Here is a 13,993-nt window from a genome sequence, read left to right on the forward strand (position 1 = left end):
GCTGTGGGGCGGATGAGAGCAACATGGGTGCTGAATGGTCTGCCATAGGAGCCTGGAGCCTGGAGCCGGCAGAACGGGTAACTGAGTTAAACCTAACCCAAAACAGTGCCGCGCTGCCAATGTGCTGTCTCTCCTCTCGGCTTCACATTGGCTTGCAGATAATAAATGCTCCTGGTGGACCTGCGCTGGGTCCTGAGGTCACAGATCACTGGCTGGCATAAACATGAGAGCCATCCGGCCCCTGGCTCCTATCAGCTGAAGTCACTTGTACACGTGGAAAATGATGTGGGCTTGGAAGGACTACTTTCTACTAGCGTCAACAAATACGTCATGAAGGAGGTTGGTTTCGTCATTGAACGACCCAGTGGGCAAAACTAGTTGTACAGTTTCTGGTTGTAACGACCCAGGGCTGGTATTTATCATGTCTGGTTGAATGAGCTGAACCAGGGAGTTGATGACAAAACAACTCAGTTGACACTAGTATTTAATAAATACTAGTGTCAACTTTTTCTCCTGGATCATTGTGTCGCAATGTGTAACTGCGCTAAATAGAAACTATATTACATAATTAATGTTTTAGATGTCCTACATCTAAAAAGACCCTCTCGCCTGTCCTTTTTCCTCTTTTAGCTGATTGAACATTAATGAAGCCAGTAAAAGTTTGTACAGTTTTGTTTTTTACTCAGGATACATGATTAGACTCATTGACTCTCGAATTGAATTATTATTCCAACTACACCACATTCCAAGCGTTCTTGGTCTCACAGTGTATACGTGGACACCACCGAGAGCCCTTTGAGAGCAGCTGTTTTGCAAGGGTCTCTTATGGGTCAAAATCTCGCTGGGCTAATGGAGAGAAGGGGAGGGGGTGAGAGGGGAGGGAAGAGAGGGCCAGCGCCGTGTTGAAGTGCATGAATAAACAATCAGGGGGTTGTTTGGAGTTTGAGTTGTCCATGATTAGAAATTCATGGCAGGTCTCCTCCGGGGTCTATTGTTTAAATTGGTGAAGGGGAGACACATTAGGTCTGGGAATGCTATACTTAACTTGTAATGGTTTCGTGGCAAGCTGAAGTTCTTAGCCGAAGTCTACGCACCTTCATTGGTCATTGGTCAACAGTAGAGATTCTTCAATTAAGTGTTTGTTGTCATGCAATGATAGACGACTCGTTTTCATGCTAATTTATTCAGTTGAGAATACTGCACCAAACATCTTAGATATAAAATTGCGCAACTAAGATCTTCAAAATGAATGACAGATTTCTTGAGTTATCTGAGATTCATTCTGGCTACTGCATCTCGAGATGGACAAACAGTACTAGTGCCGCCTTTTTTCAAACAAAGGTCTTTTAAGGAAGTACTGTATGTGAGCACGCTTGTTCGGCTAGGCGCCAGTCGAACCAAGCATTTGGAGCAGCTACCATAGACCGATACAGTTGCTAGGCAGGCGCAACTGGCCTAGTTCCCAGGCTGGGTCTCACACTGTACATGCTACAGACATTCTAGCATTGTCATACTACACTGTGCTGTTTAGCATGGCACAATGAACCAACACAGAGAGGAGTTGTCTAAAGCATAAACAGACTATAGCACCAGGCTAAAACACAATGCACTGTAGGACCAGGCTAAAACACAACGGACTGAAGCACCGGGCTAAAACACAACGGACTGAAGCACCAGGCTAAAACACAACGGACTGAAGCACCAGGCTAAAACACAATGGACTGGAGCACCAGGCTAAAACACAGCGGACTGGAGCACCAGGCTAAAACACAACGGACTGAAGCACCAGGCTAAAACACAACGGACTGGAGCACCAGGCTAAAACACAACGGACTGGAGCACCAGGCTAAAACACAACGGACTGAAGCACCAGGCTAAAACACAACGGACTGGAGCACCAGGCTAAAACACAACGGACTGGAGCACCAGGCTAAAACACAACGGACTGGAGCACCAGGCTAAAACACAACGGACTGAAGCACCAGGCCAAAACACAACGGACTGGAGCACCAGGCTAAAACACAACGGACTGGAGCACCAGGCTAAAACACAACGGACTGAAGCACCAGGCTAAAACACAACGGACTGGAGCACCAGGCTAAAACACAACGGACTGAAGCACCAGGCTAAAACACAACAGACTGGAGCACCAGGCTAAAACACAACGGACTGGAGCACCAGGCTAAAACAATGGTCTGGATGATGCATGATGAGAGTTTAGAGATGGTGGAAGTTTGAAGTATAACATGTTAAATGCGTGTGCTGTTATAAGATTACACGTTCCCACTAAATACGGTATCTCAGATGGGTCAAATGTAAACAGGTCACAGTGACAATATGACCAGACTAGATTGAAGTGGCCATCGGTGCTGGAAAACTGGGCTAGCTAACAAACTCCACTATCATTGCAGATATTCTTTGTTTATTGAACCAACTGGTGTCCCATATTTTACAGTCCCTCTGACGTCTAGAGTTGAACCAGCCACCGCCACACACAGACTGTTTTAGCTTCCCACTGTGGCAGTTAAACATCATCCAGTCTGGCATATGTCTCAAGGGAGTTCCAGATGTCTGAGAACATCTAGTCAGGGATGAAGTCCAGAGTCAAATTAAATCATATCGCATTTTATTTGTCACATGCGCTGAATACAACAGGTGTAGACTTTACAGTGAAATGCTTGCTTACAAGCCCTTAACCAACAATGCAGGTGTACCTGTGGATGTATTTCAAGGCCTGCCTTCAAACTTTGCTCGACATCATGGGAAAATCAAAAGAAATCAGCCAAGACCTCAGAAAAAAAATTGTCGACCTCCACAAGTCAGGTTCATCCTTGGGAGCAAATTCCAAACGCCTGGAGGTACCACGTTCATCTGTACAAACAATAGTACGCAAGTATAAACACCATGGGACCAAGCAGCCATCATACCGCTCAGGAGTTCTGTCTCCAAGAGATGAACGTACTTTGGTGCGAAAAGTACAAATCAATCCCAGAACAACAGCAAAGGACCTTGTGAAAATACTGGAGGAAACAGGAACAAAAGTATCTATATCCACAGTAAAACATGTCCTATATCAACATAAGCTGAAAGTCCGCTCAGCAAGGAAGAAGCCACTACTCCAAAGCCGCCATAAAATAGCCAGACTCCCCTCTGTACAATGGTTTGCAACTGCACATGGGGACAAAGTTCATACTTTTTGGAGAAATGTCCTCTGTTCTGATGAAACAAAATAGAACTGTTTGGCCATGATATATTGAAACAAAATGGAACTGTTTGGCCATGCTATATTAAAGCAACATCTCAAGACATAAATCAGGAACTTGAAGCTTGGTCGCAAATGGGTCTTCCAAATGGACAATGACCCCAAGCATACTTCCAAAGTTGTGGGAAAATGTCTTAAGGACAACAAAGTCAAGGTATTGGAGTGGTCATCACAAAGCCCTGACCTCAATCCTATAGAAAATTTGTTGGCAGAACTGAAAAAGCGTGTGCGAGCAAGTAGGCCTACAAACCTGACTCAGTTACACCAGCTCTGTCAGGGGGAAGGGGCCAAAATTCACCCAACTTATTGTGGGAAACTTGTGGAAGGCTACCTGAAACGTTTGACCCAAGTTAAACAATTTAAAGGAAATGCTACCAAATACTTATTGAGTGTATGTAAACTTCTGACCCACTGGGAATGTGATTAAATAAATAAAAGCTGAAATAAATAAAGGCTACACTGTACATGTAGGTAGAATTATTAAAGCGACTATGCATAGACAATAACAGAGAGTAGCAGCAGCGTGGGGGGGGGGGGCAATACAAATGGTCTGGGTAGCCATTTGATTAGCTGTTCAGGAGTCTTATGGTTTGGGGTAGAAGCTGTTTAGAAGCCTCTTGGACCTAGACTTGGCGCTCCGATACTGCCTGCCGTGCTGTAGCAGAGAGAACAGTCTATGACTAGGGTGTTTGGAGTCCTTGACAATTTTTAGGGCCTTCCTCTGACACCGCCTGGTATAGAGGTCCTGGATTGCAGGAAGTTTGGCCCCAGTGATGTACTGGGCTGTATGCACTACCCTCTGTAGTGCCTTGCAGTCGGAGACCGAGCAGTTGCCAATACCAGGCAGTGATGCAACCCGTCAGGATGCTCTCGATGGTGCAGCTGTAAAACCTTTTGAGGATCTGAGGACCCATGCCAAATATTTTCAGTCTCCTGAGGGGGAATAGGTTTTGTCGTGCCCTCTTCACGACTGTCTTGGTGTGCTTGGACCATGTTAGTTTGTTGGTGATGTGGACACCAAAGAACTTGAAGCTGCTCCACTACAGCCCCGTCGATGAGAATGGGGGCGTGGTCGGGTCCTCCTTTTCCTGTAGTCCACCATCATCTCCTTTGTCTTGATCACGTTGAGGGAGAGGTTGTTGTCAATGCACCCCACGGTCAGGTCTCTGACCTCCTCCCTATATGCTGTCTCATCATTGTCGGTGATCAGGCCTACCACTGTTGTGTCATCAGCAAACTTAATGATGGTGTTGGAGTCATGCCTGGCCGTGCAGTCATGAGTGAACAGGGAGTACAGGAGGGGACTGAGCACGCATCCCTGAGGGGTCCCCGTGTTGAGGATCAGCGTGGTGGATGTGTTGTTACCTACCCTTACCACCTGGGGGCGGCCCGTCAGGAAGTCCAGGATCTAGTTGCAGAGGGAGGTGTTTAGTCCCAGGGTCCTTAGCTTAGTGGTGATCTTTGAGGGCACTATGGTGTTGAACGCTGAGCTGTAGTCAATGAATATCATTCTCACATAGGTGTTCCTTTTGTCCAGGTGGGAAAGGGCAGTGTGGAGTGCAATAGAGATTGCATCATCTGTGGATCTGTTTTTGCTGTATGCAAATTGGAGTGTGTCTAGGGTTTCTGGGATAATGGTGTTGATGTGAGCATGACGAGCCTTTCAAAGCATTTCATGGCTACCGACGTGAGTGCTACGGGTCGGTAGTCATTTAGGCAGGTTACCTAAGTGTTCTTGGGCACAAGGATTATGGTGGTCTGCTTGAAACATGTTAGTATTACAGACTCAGACAGGGAGAGGTTGAAAATGTCAGTGAAGACACTTGCCAGTTGGTCAGCGCATGCTCGGAGTACACGTCCTGGTAATCCGTCTGGCCCAGCGGCTTTGTGAATGTTGACCTGTTTAAAGGTCTTAGTCACATCGGCTGCAGAGAGCATGATCACACAGTCGTCCGGAACAACTGATGCTTTCATGCATGTTTCAGTGTTACTTGTCTCGAAGCGAGCATAGAAGTTATTTAGCTTGTCTGGTAGGCTTGTGTCACTGGGCAGCTCTCGGCTGTGCTTCCCTTTGTAGTCTGTAATAGTTTGCAAGCCCTGCCACATCCAACGAGTGTCGGAGCCGGTGTAGTACGATTCGATCTTAGTCCTGTATTGACGCTTTGCCTGTTTGATGGTTCGTCGGAGGCCATAGCGGGATTTCTTATAAGCATCCGGGTTAGCGTCCCGCTCCTTGAAAGCGGCAGCTCTACCCTTTAGCTCAGTGCGAATGTTGCCTGTAATCCATGGCTACTGGTTTGGGTATGTACGTACAGTCACTCTGGGAACGATGTCCTCGATGCACTTATTGATAAAGCCAGTGACTGATGTGGTATAATCCTCAATGCCATCGGAAGAATCCCGGAACATTTTCCAGTCTGTGCTAGCAAAACAGTCCTGTAGTTTAGCATCTGTTTCATCTGACCACTTTTTTATTGATTGAGTCACTGGTGCTTCCTGCTTTAATTCTTGTTTGCAAGCTGGAATCAGGAGGATAGAGTTATAGTCAGATTTGCCAAATGGAGGGCGAGGGAGAGCTTTGTACGCGTCTCTGTGTGTAGAGTAAAGGTGGTCTAGAATTTTTTCCCCTCTGGTTGCACATTAAACATGCTGATAGAAATGAGGTAAAACTGATTGAAGTTTCCCTGCATTAAAGTCCCCGGCCACTAGGAGCGCTCCTCTGGATGAACGTTTTCCTGTTTGCTTGTGGCGGAATAGGTAGATAGTGTGTTCTACAGATTATCATGAGATACTCTACCTCAGGCAAGCAAACCCTGAGACATCCTTAGATATTGTGCACCATCTACTGTTTACAAATATGCATAGGCCCCCACCCCATGTTTTACCAGAGGCTGCTGTTCTGTCCTGCCGATGGAGTGTATAACCCGCCAGCTGTATGTTGTTAATGTCATCGCTAAGCCACAACTCGGTGAAACATAAGATATTACAGTTTTTAATGTCCCGTTGGTAGGATATATGTGCTTTCAGTTTGTCCTATTTATTTTCCAGCGATTGAACGTTAGCTAGCAGAACGGAAGGCAAGGGCAGATTAGCCACTCGTCGCCTGATCCTCACAAGGCATCCTGATCTCTTTCTGCGAAACCTACATTTCCTTTTCCAGTGAGTCACGGGCATCTGGGCCTGGTCGGGTGTCCGTAGTATATCCCTCGCGTCCGATTAATTGAAAAATAACTCCTCGTCCAATTTGATGTGAGTAATCTCAGTTCTGATGTCCCGAAGCTCTTTTCGGTCATAAGAGACGGTAGCAGCAATATTATGTACAAAACAAGTTTCTAATAATGCGACAAAACAAACAAAATAGCATGGTTGGTTAAGAGCCGATAAGATAGCAGCCCTACCCTCCGGCTCCATCTTTTTTCATGACCCTACCTCGGGCACTTCTGCTGTCATGGTCCCCCCCTCCTCTGGGGCTTGTCTATACTCCCTCTTATTGTATATTGATGGCTTGCAATCTTGATGGATGAGTGTATGTGTGTATCATGTCTTCTTCATACGTAATCTTTATAGTCCTTTTCAAGTCCCATTTGTTTACATTGCCATGGGAAAATACTTATGACCTAATACCTTAAAATACCTAATGCCTATTAGGCATTGCCTAATGCCTGCAATTTATGTTATGCCTTGAGCACATGGACAAGGTTATTTGATTTCCAGCTCCTTGACAGACCTGGGTCAGTATGTAATACACCTTAGCCTTTTCACAAATGTCTCCTAAATGTATCTTTGATAGATTCATCACCCTCTTTGAGAATCCCGGCCCATTATGCAAGGAGATATGCTCTGCGGGTTAATAAATAGGTTGTGTTCCTCGTCTTTATGGCGAGAACAAAATGTGCTCCGTAATCAATGGAAATGTAATAGAGTGACCGGGGCAGAGGGTCCTAACAGGCACATAATGCCCTCCTTTGATGTGATTTCAAAGCCTCTTTTTATCTCCATCCAATTAATCAGGATAATCAAGACGGTTAGATGCATCAGGTGGATGCCTTGGAAAAGCACACGTCACATGCAAGGGAACCAGTCTCTACACTCTTATGTGTAGACCAGGCTGAACCTTTGAACCCATTGACATAGTCACAAAAGGTGACCAAAGTCCCATACACAGATCACATTGTTTCAAACCCGACTCCAGGTTTTGTAGGGAAAACGTTTTGGGAGATATCAGGAATTTAATTGAGAAAATCCGCGTGAAGGTTAATATGGCTCAACGCTGCGTAAAGCCGAGCACAGGCCTGGTAAAATGAGTATGGCGGATTAAAAATTGTGAAATCAGAGTGATTGCATAACAACGCAGTCCTGTACCTCAAGGCTAAGTTGAGGCTTCAGGTTAAGGGTAAAGTGGCACGCAGACTTAGACTCTTAGGGCTGCTGAAGCTATTTGGTCTCGCTGAAATCCTTCGTATTGCTTTGCCTATATGATGAAATACTTTTAGGAGTTTTTCTCTGCTGCCCCATGTATGACAAATATATTGTTGTTCTTACAAAATCTTTCACGTAACCTACACAATAAATGGCAAAGTCTATTAACTTCTCTATAAGGCTGAATCCCCATAATACAACCACTTCACTGTTTTAGGCACTCCAATAAGGGACTGCTCCATTGGGGGGGGGGGGGGGGGGGGTGAAGACAAGGTGGTGTGTAGGGTGCACCTGTGTGTTGTGACCTTTATCAAGGCCTTTCATCTCCTAACTCTGAGCCCCTAATTAGTATTTTTAAGGCCCCAATTGCATTTAGCCTGTTTTCACAATTTTCATATTTTCATTCAGATGGTAATTGTGGAAATTGTATAATGACACAATCAGCTCTGGTGCCCCATTTGTGGCGTCTCGCTTTGATGTGTCTTGTTTGGTTAGTAATTCAGAAACTAAGTATATAGTTCATTTTAGGACAAAGTGGCCTTTCTTTCACTGGTAATGAACATTCCAGATGGTTATATAGTGGTTAGTATCGTTAGGGAGGTGTTGTCAATTTATTTTTCTTTCCACAATGTGTCTAAATTACAAGAGCTTTTTTCTTTCTTTCGTCATACCAAGGCAGCTGTGACTGATATGATAAAGCCCGAGGAGCTGTGGTACTGTATGTGGCCAATATACCACAGCTAAGGGCTGTTCTATTGCACGACGCAACGCGGAGTACCTGGACCACAGCACTTAGTCGTGGTATATTGGCCATATACCACAAACCCCCAATTTTTTATTGCTATTATAAACTGGTTACCAACGTAATTAGAGCAGTAAAAATAAATGTTTTGTCAAACCCATGGTATACGGTCTGATATACCACGGCTGTCAGCCAATCAGCATTCAGGGCTCGAACCACCCAGTTTATACTCTTTCATTAAGTACTACGTAAACCATAGATGGAATCTAATGCTTTTGCTGGTCATTTAGAATTCCAACCCGAGTTAAGCGCGCGTAAATGGAACGTGATTCCAATTTTATACACTTTTCTCTATATGCCTACGCTGACCTTGCTGGCGCTATTAGTTCGGGGTGGAGATCTAAGAAATGAACGTGTCTACAGTTATTCTGACCTTGACTTAATTCCCTCATAATTCCTCCACCAGGTCGAGCGAACCTGCTGGTTCCAAGTGGAAAAAGCATCTGCTTTGTGTTTTCTACATTTACATTTAGCAGACGCTCTTATCCAGAGCGACTTACAAATTGGTGCATTCACCTTATGATATTTCTAATAGAAATAACAGCATTTTCCATACACTGTAATTTATACATTGATGAGCTATTTATAATAGCTAGGTAAATTAGTAATCTGTTTTGGAGAAGGGGATTGGAAATACACATAGCAATTGTTTTAGATGATTTTTCCTTATGATCCCAGGAGACGAATGTGAAACCAGTCACATAGAAGCAAACTGAAAATCATACCAACATGACTTTCCACAGTGAAGTAGGCTATAAATACCTGTTTTGTTTTTCAGAATTCTTATTGCGTGCCCTCATAATCTGCGTGGATGAAATTTGGAGACCCACGCTATAGGCTCCTGTAGGGCTGAACCTGCCAAGTTGATGTGCTTTAGAATGTTATAATTATATGCCGTCTTTTCTCTGTTTTATTTTATAATTTGTATCATGTTAAATATTAGCCCCTATTGGGAGCCATTGTCAGTAATACGTTTATAACTGTCACTTTAGTGTTAGTTTCCTTACATTTGTAGCTTACATTTTGCATCATTCCCTTCGGTTTACCTTTCCTCTGTCACATCCTCATAGTTGTTGCTGAGGGTCGCTAGCATTAGTGGATCATGTTAGTCTAACGTTGTGCAATAACTTGGGACATGTAGTCTATTTGAATTATGGAACTCAGACCATGTAGCAGGTTAAACGTGGAGCCTGGAGCACGGTTCACCACGACTGGACCGTTGTCATACAGTTCCATGATTAGTGAGGATTAAGGTAGATTTATAGGACTATTATTCAACCTCTATTGTACACTTTTTTTCTACTTTCCAATATTTAATGGTTGAACAATTGAATATGGCAACATTCAGGATGAATCAAACCACTGTTTTTGATTGACCAATGTATTTTGTGCATAAAGGCTCTCCAAATCTTTTTTTAAATGTATTATTCATAAATACTTTCCTAACCCTAAATCATATACAAGAGCAGAGTATTTTTTAAATCCACCGATTGGTGCTGAAAAGAAGACGAATATGTTTGTATTTACATGTCTTTCTTTCATTGATCCCTAATATTCTGATCCGGAGTCTGTCAAGAATATTCCAATTAAAGGTACACCAAATTTAAAGGGATTGCTTTAGATAAATGTACTGAAAACCCAATTGAATGAAAACTACACGAAAAGATCTGTTGGCCAGCAAGTGGGATGGTTTTTTAGCGGATTAATGTAATTTATTCAGCATGCACAAGGGAACCACACCTGCAAAGCCCGTTCAGGTAAGTCTGAATATCAACTACTGAGAAGGAAAGGCGTGCGTAGGAAAGCCATAAAGAACGTCTGAATCAAATCAGAGGACCTTTTTCAGCATCCAATAGCTGGTCAAAAGTTCAGTGACAGCATCCAATAGTTGGTCATGGGTTCATAGGTCGGTCGGATGGTCAGTCAGTCAGTCAGGCAGGCGTCAATCTAATCTCTTAGTCGACAGTTAGTGGACTCTTTACCTGCCATATAGGGTGATGGCGCACTTCTCCTCTCCCAGTGACTGTAATCAGTTTGGACAATGTGAGTGGGCCCTGGAGGAGCAACCGCTGCGTGCCAGCCAGAGTCAGCCAGAGCCACTGACACATCCTGAGTCATCATGTCGGGGCGAGGGGACACGTGCACAGGGTAAAGGGGGCGTGTTGTTGTGTAACAGGGGCCTCCCCACACTCCCACTGCTGGGGCTCCCAGCCCTGTCGCCTCCAGCTTCACTGCCCTATAGTGACGAGCTGCCTGACTGTCACTCCAAACCTCCCTGTGTCCTGTGGAGTTGTTCCTTGGTCGTGACAGCTCCTGACAGCCCCGGGATTCAACCAGCGCCTCCTCAACTGTCACCTGGAGTCTTGGTTCAGCAGCACAAGATGCCCCCGAGGCACTTATTCTATCATCTACAGTGTACAGTGCATTCAGAAAGTATTTAGACCCCTTGACTTTTTCCACATTTTTTTACGTTACAGCCTTATTCTAAAATCGATTAAAATGTTTTTATTTTCTCATCAATTTACACACAATACCCCATAATGACAAAGCAAAAAAAATATATATATATTTTAAATAAATTTGCAAACATTTCTAAAAACCGGTGTTCGCTTTGTCATTATGGGGTATTGTGTGTAGATTGATGAGGATTTTTTGAATAAGGCTGTAACGTAACAAAATGTGGAAAAAGTCATGGGGTTTGAATACTTTCCGAATGCACTGTACACCCTGGTTGAAGGACTGTGTGCACTGTGCATTACAGAGTCCAACAGAGTACTTACAGTGTGTACCAAGCTCTACACGGTCATTTACAGAGCAGTTCTACAGTCATCCGTAGCCTACATTATACCATCCTGGGTGAAGAACTCTGAAGAGTTGTACCCAGGACACAAAGGATATACAATATAAATATTTCCGTAAGTAGTTATGTTGGCGCTACACAGCCATTTCCATTCGACCTCGGTTGAGGAACTGTGGAAATGAACATTGACATGGGGGGAAAACCTTGAAACCCTCGGCTAGGCTGAACACCAACATCAGCAGACTAGACATAAGGCATTCTGCATGAGCTGCTGCTTAGAGGTCTAATGATGCATGTGGATCGCCTGGCCAGGAGGGAGTTTGTCGCCCAGAAGTAAGGTAACAACAGCAGCTTTGACTAGGGGCTATGCTGAATTATGAATACAGTAATGAGCTAATACAGCTAATGTCGCAAAGGAGAAGTAAAGAATAATTGACATAACCACGACAGCAGTACAACGTTCTTGAAAAGACCAATCGAGGTCACACCCAAGGTTATCAGTTGGTGAAGTCATCCCACCTTCATCCCTTGGTTTTACAGTTCGCACGGTTGACAACAGGGAGCATATCAATGGAGTGAGGGAAACGGTGTGAGATGTGTGGAGCTGCAGGGAGCGACCTGTGACATGTGGTCCCCGGTGTGACAAAGCGTGAGGATTAGAAGACAATGAGAGATTAGGACTGGCTGCCGGATGGCAGGGTTGACACAACGGCCCTGGCTGATTGAGCCGTTACATTCAGTACATTTAGTGAATGAAACATCGAAAAATTCAGACATGAAAATATTGCCGTTTACGTGATAAATTCCGGTGTCGATCAATCTCATTATTATTTTTTGTTAAACAGTTTAGTTCCTACAGATGCGGTCAAATATATTGGCATATTTGCACGATTCACTATTTCTTCCTCAATTACTTGAAATTGAAAAAACCTTTGGTGTTCATGTGTATTTGTGTGATTTACAACCGCATAGGGCCACCAAAAAATTATAATCTTAACTGAAATTGAGATTATTCACTTCAAACCAAATTAACTTGGTTGGAGGCAAATTATTCTTTGCTAATGAAATGTATCGCACCAGGTGCCTACAGTGTAGAAACATCAATTCAACACGTTTTGAAAAGAGAAAACAGAACATTCTGCTCCATTACAGCCTCTCCATCTCCCCTATAGGACAAGGTGAAGAAAGATAGAGATGGAAAACTCATTGGAAAATAACACAAGACATCTCAGGACAGAGAGATAAATGCTTTAACGCACAGTAGATGAAACTAAAAATAGCTAAGTGTCGTCAGGAGGTTAAAGTTATGGCTTCTCATTTCGGAGATGCAGAGCCAAAGCCCAGGACAGCTTTCCCTTTCCAAGAGGCAATGTATCATTCCTAATGGTTGTCTTTTTTTGGCAGCGTGGCGGGTAAGGCTTTAAACTGATTTGCCTTCAGAGGGACAGATTAGTTAACCACACAGGTTGGTGTTACAATACAACCATATCCCTTGAATTTAAATCAAACGGCAAAGTAATTACTTTCAAACAATTGGACAGTGTTTTCCATTTGCAGCGTCATTGTTATCTAAGACGGGGTTGCAAGGCTCTCGCATGCAACGGGTGCGCTGCCCGTGGAAACACATCTCCCTTGACAACCATGTTATATTACACGTGTGGGGGACAGGATGTGTGTGGGATGGAGGTTGGCTGCACTTTTGATAGTTGGTTAAAGGTTGATTTTTTTTTAAACCTGAACAATATTTCACCTGAAATGTGCCAGGCTGCATGGCAGATCACTCGTTCGGTGTTCGGTGGGTTTATAAGCTTGGCCAGCTCAGCAAGTGTCCACGGGATGAGTAATTTCTTAGGAACTGCTGTGAAGTGTTAAAAAAAAAAATATTCCATCATCTCAAGTGGTTTTAAGTGTCTCTCTCAATAAGTGCAAGATCACTAAAATCGGTTTATCATCTCCTAGCAACCCTTTTAAGAGAACTTTGCCAATCGTCGAATCATATGTCATTATTTCATTATGACATTGACTTCTAGAGTTGGGCTCTCTGCTTTATTTGGGATTATCCCTCTGGTATTTATTTGTCTTGGACCAATCCTGTCACAGCCTGTTCAGTTGGCCTGGTAATGGTATAATTAATGATAATACAAACCATGTACACCTACCAGTAACATGATCAGAAACAATGCCCCTAACTGATCTGTATTCAAAAAGAATGAGAATTCATATTGAGAGCAAGTGCATCTCCTCCAAACCCCATGGCTCTCGATCTTATTTAAATATCATAAAAAATGTAAAGTGCTAATTAGAAGCAACTGTCCTTAGTGGTCTATACTCGCCAAACCCCAGAGAGACTGACTCGTTATGAATAATTCAAGGGCTCTCTATCCCACAAGACATCAATACTGAGCCAATCTCACCACCACTACTGCTGTGCATTCATAACTCCCTTGCATTCTCCCACAGAGCCTCTCAACATTAATCAGATGGGCTGTTTTAAGAATATACAATTGTATTGAATTGGCACTCTCGACCTTCACCCCTCTGACTGGGTTTACTAACTAAATTGACTAACTAACTCAACTGACTAACTCAACTAACTCAACTGACTAACTCAACTGTATAACTCAACTAACTCAACTGACTCAACTAAGTAACTCAAATAACTGAACTTAGTAACTCAACTAACTCAACTCACCTGACTAACTCAACTGAC

At 43.7% G+C, this 13,993-nt stretch overlaps 1 protein-coding gene across 1 annotated transcript in view; it reads left to right on the forward strand.

The window, feature by feature from the left end:
• kcnk3a (potassium channel, subfamily K, member 3a) overlaps positions 1–13,993 on the forward strand; it is a 60,405-nt gene that overhangs the window by 40,954 nt on the left and 5,458 nt on the right. The window lies entirely within an intron of this gene.

Source organism: Salmo salar, chromosome 15 (genome assembly GCF_965601325.2).
Source record: "Salmo salar chromosome 15, fSalSal1, whole genome shotgun sequence".
NCBI classification, from domain to species: domain Eukaryota; kingdom Metazoa; phylum Chordata; class Actinopteri; order Salmoniformes; family Salmonidae; genus Salmo; species Salmo salar.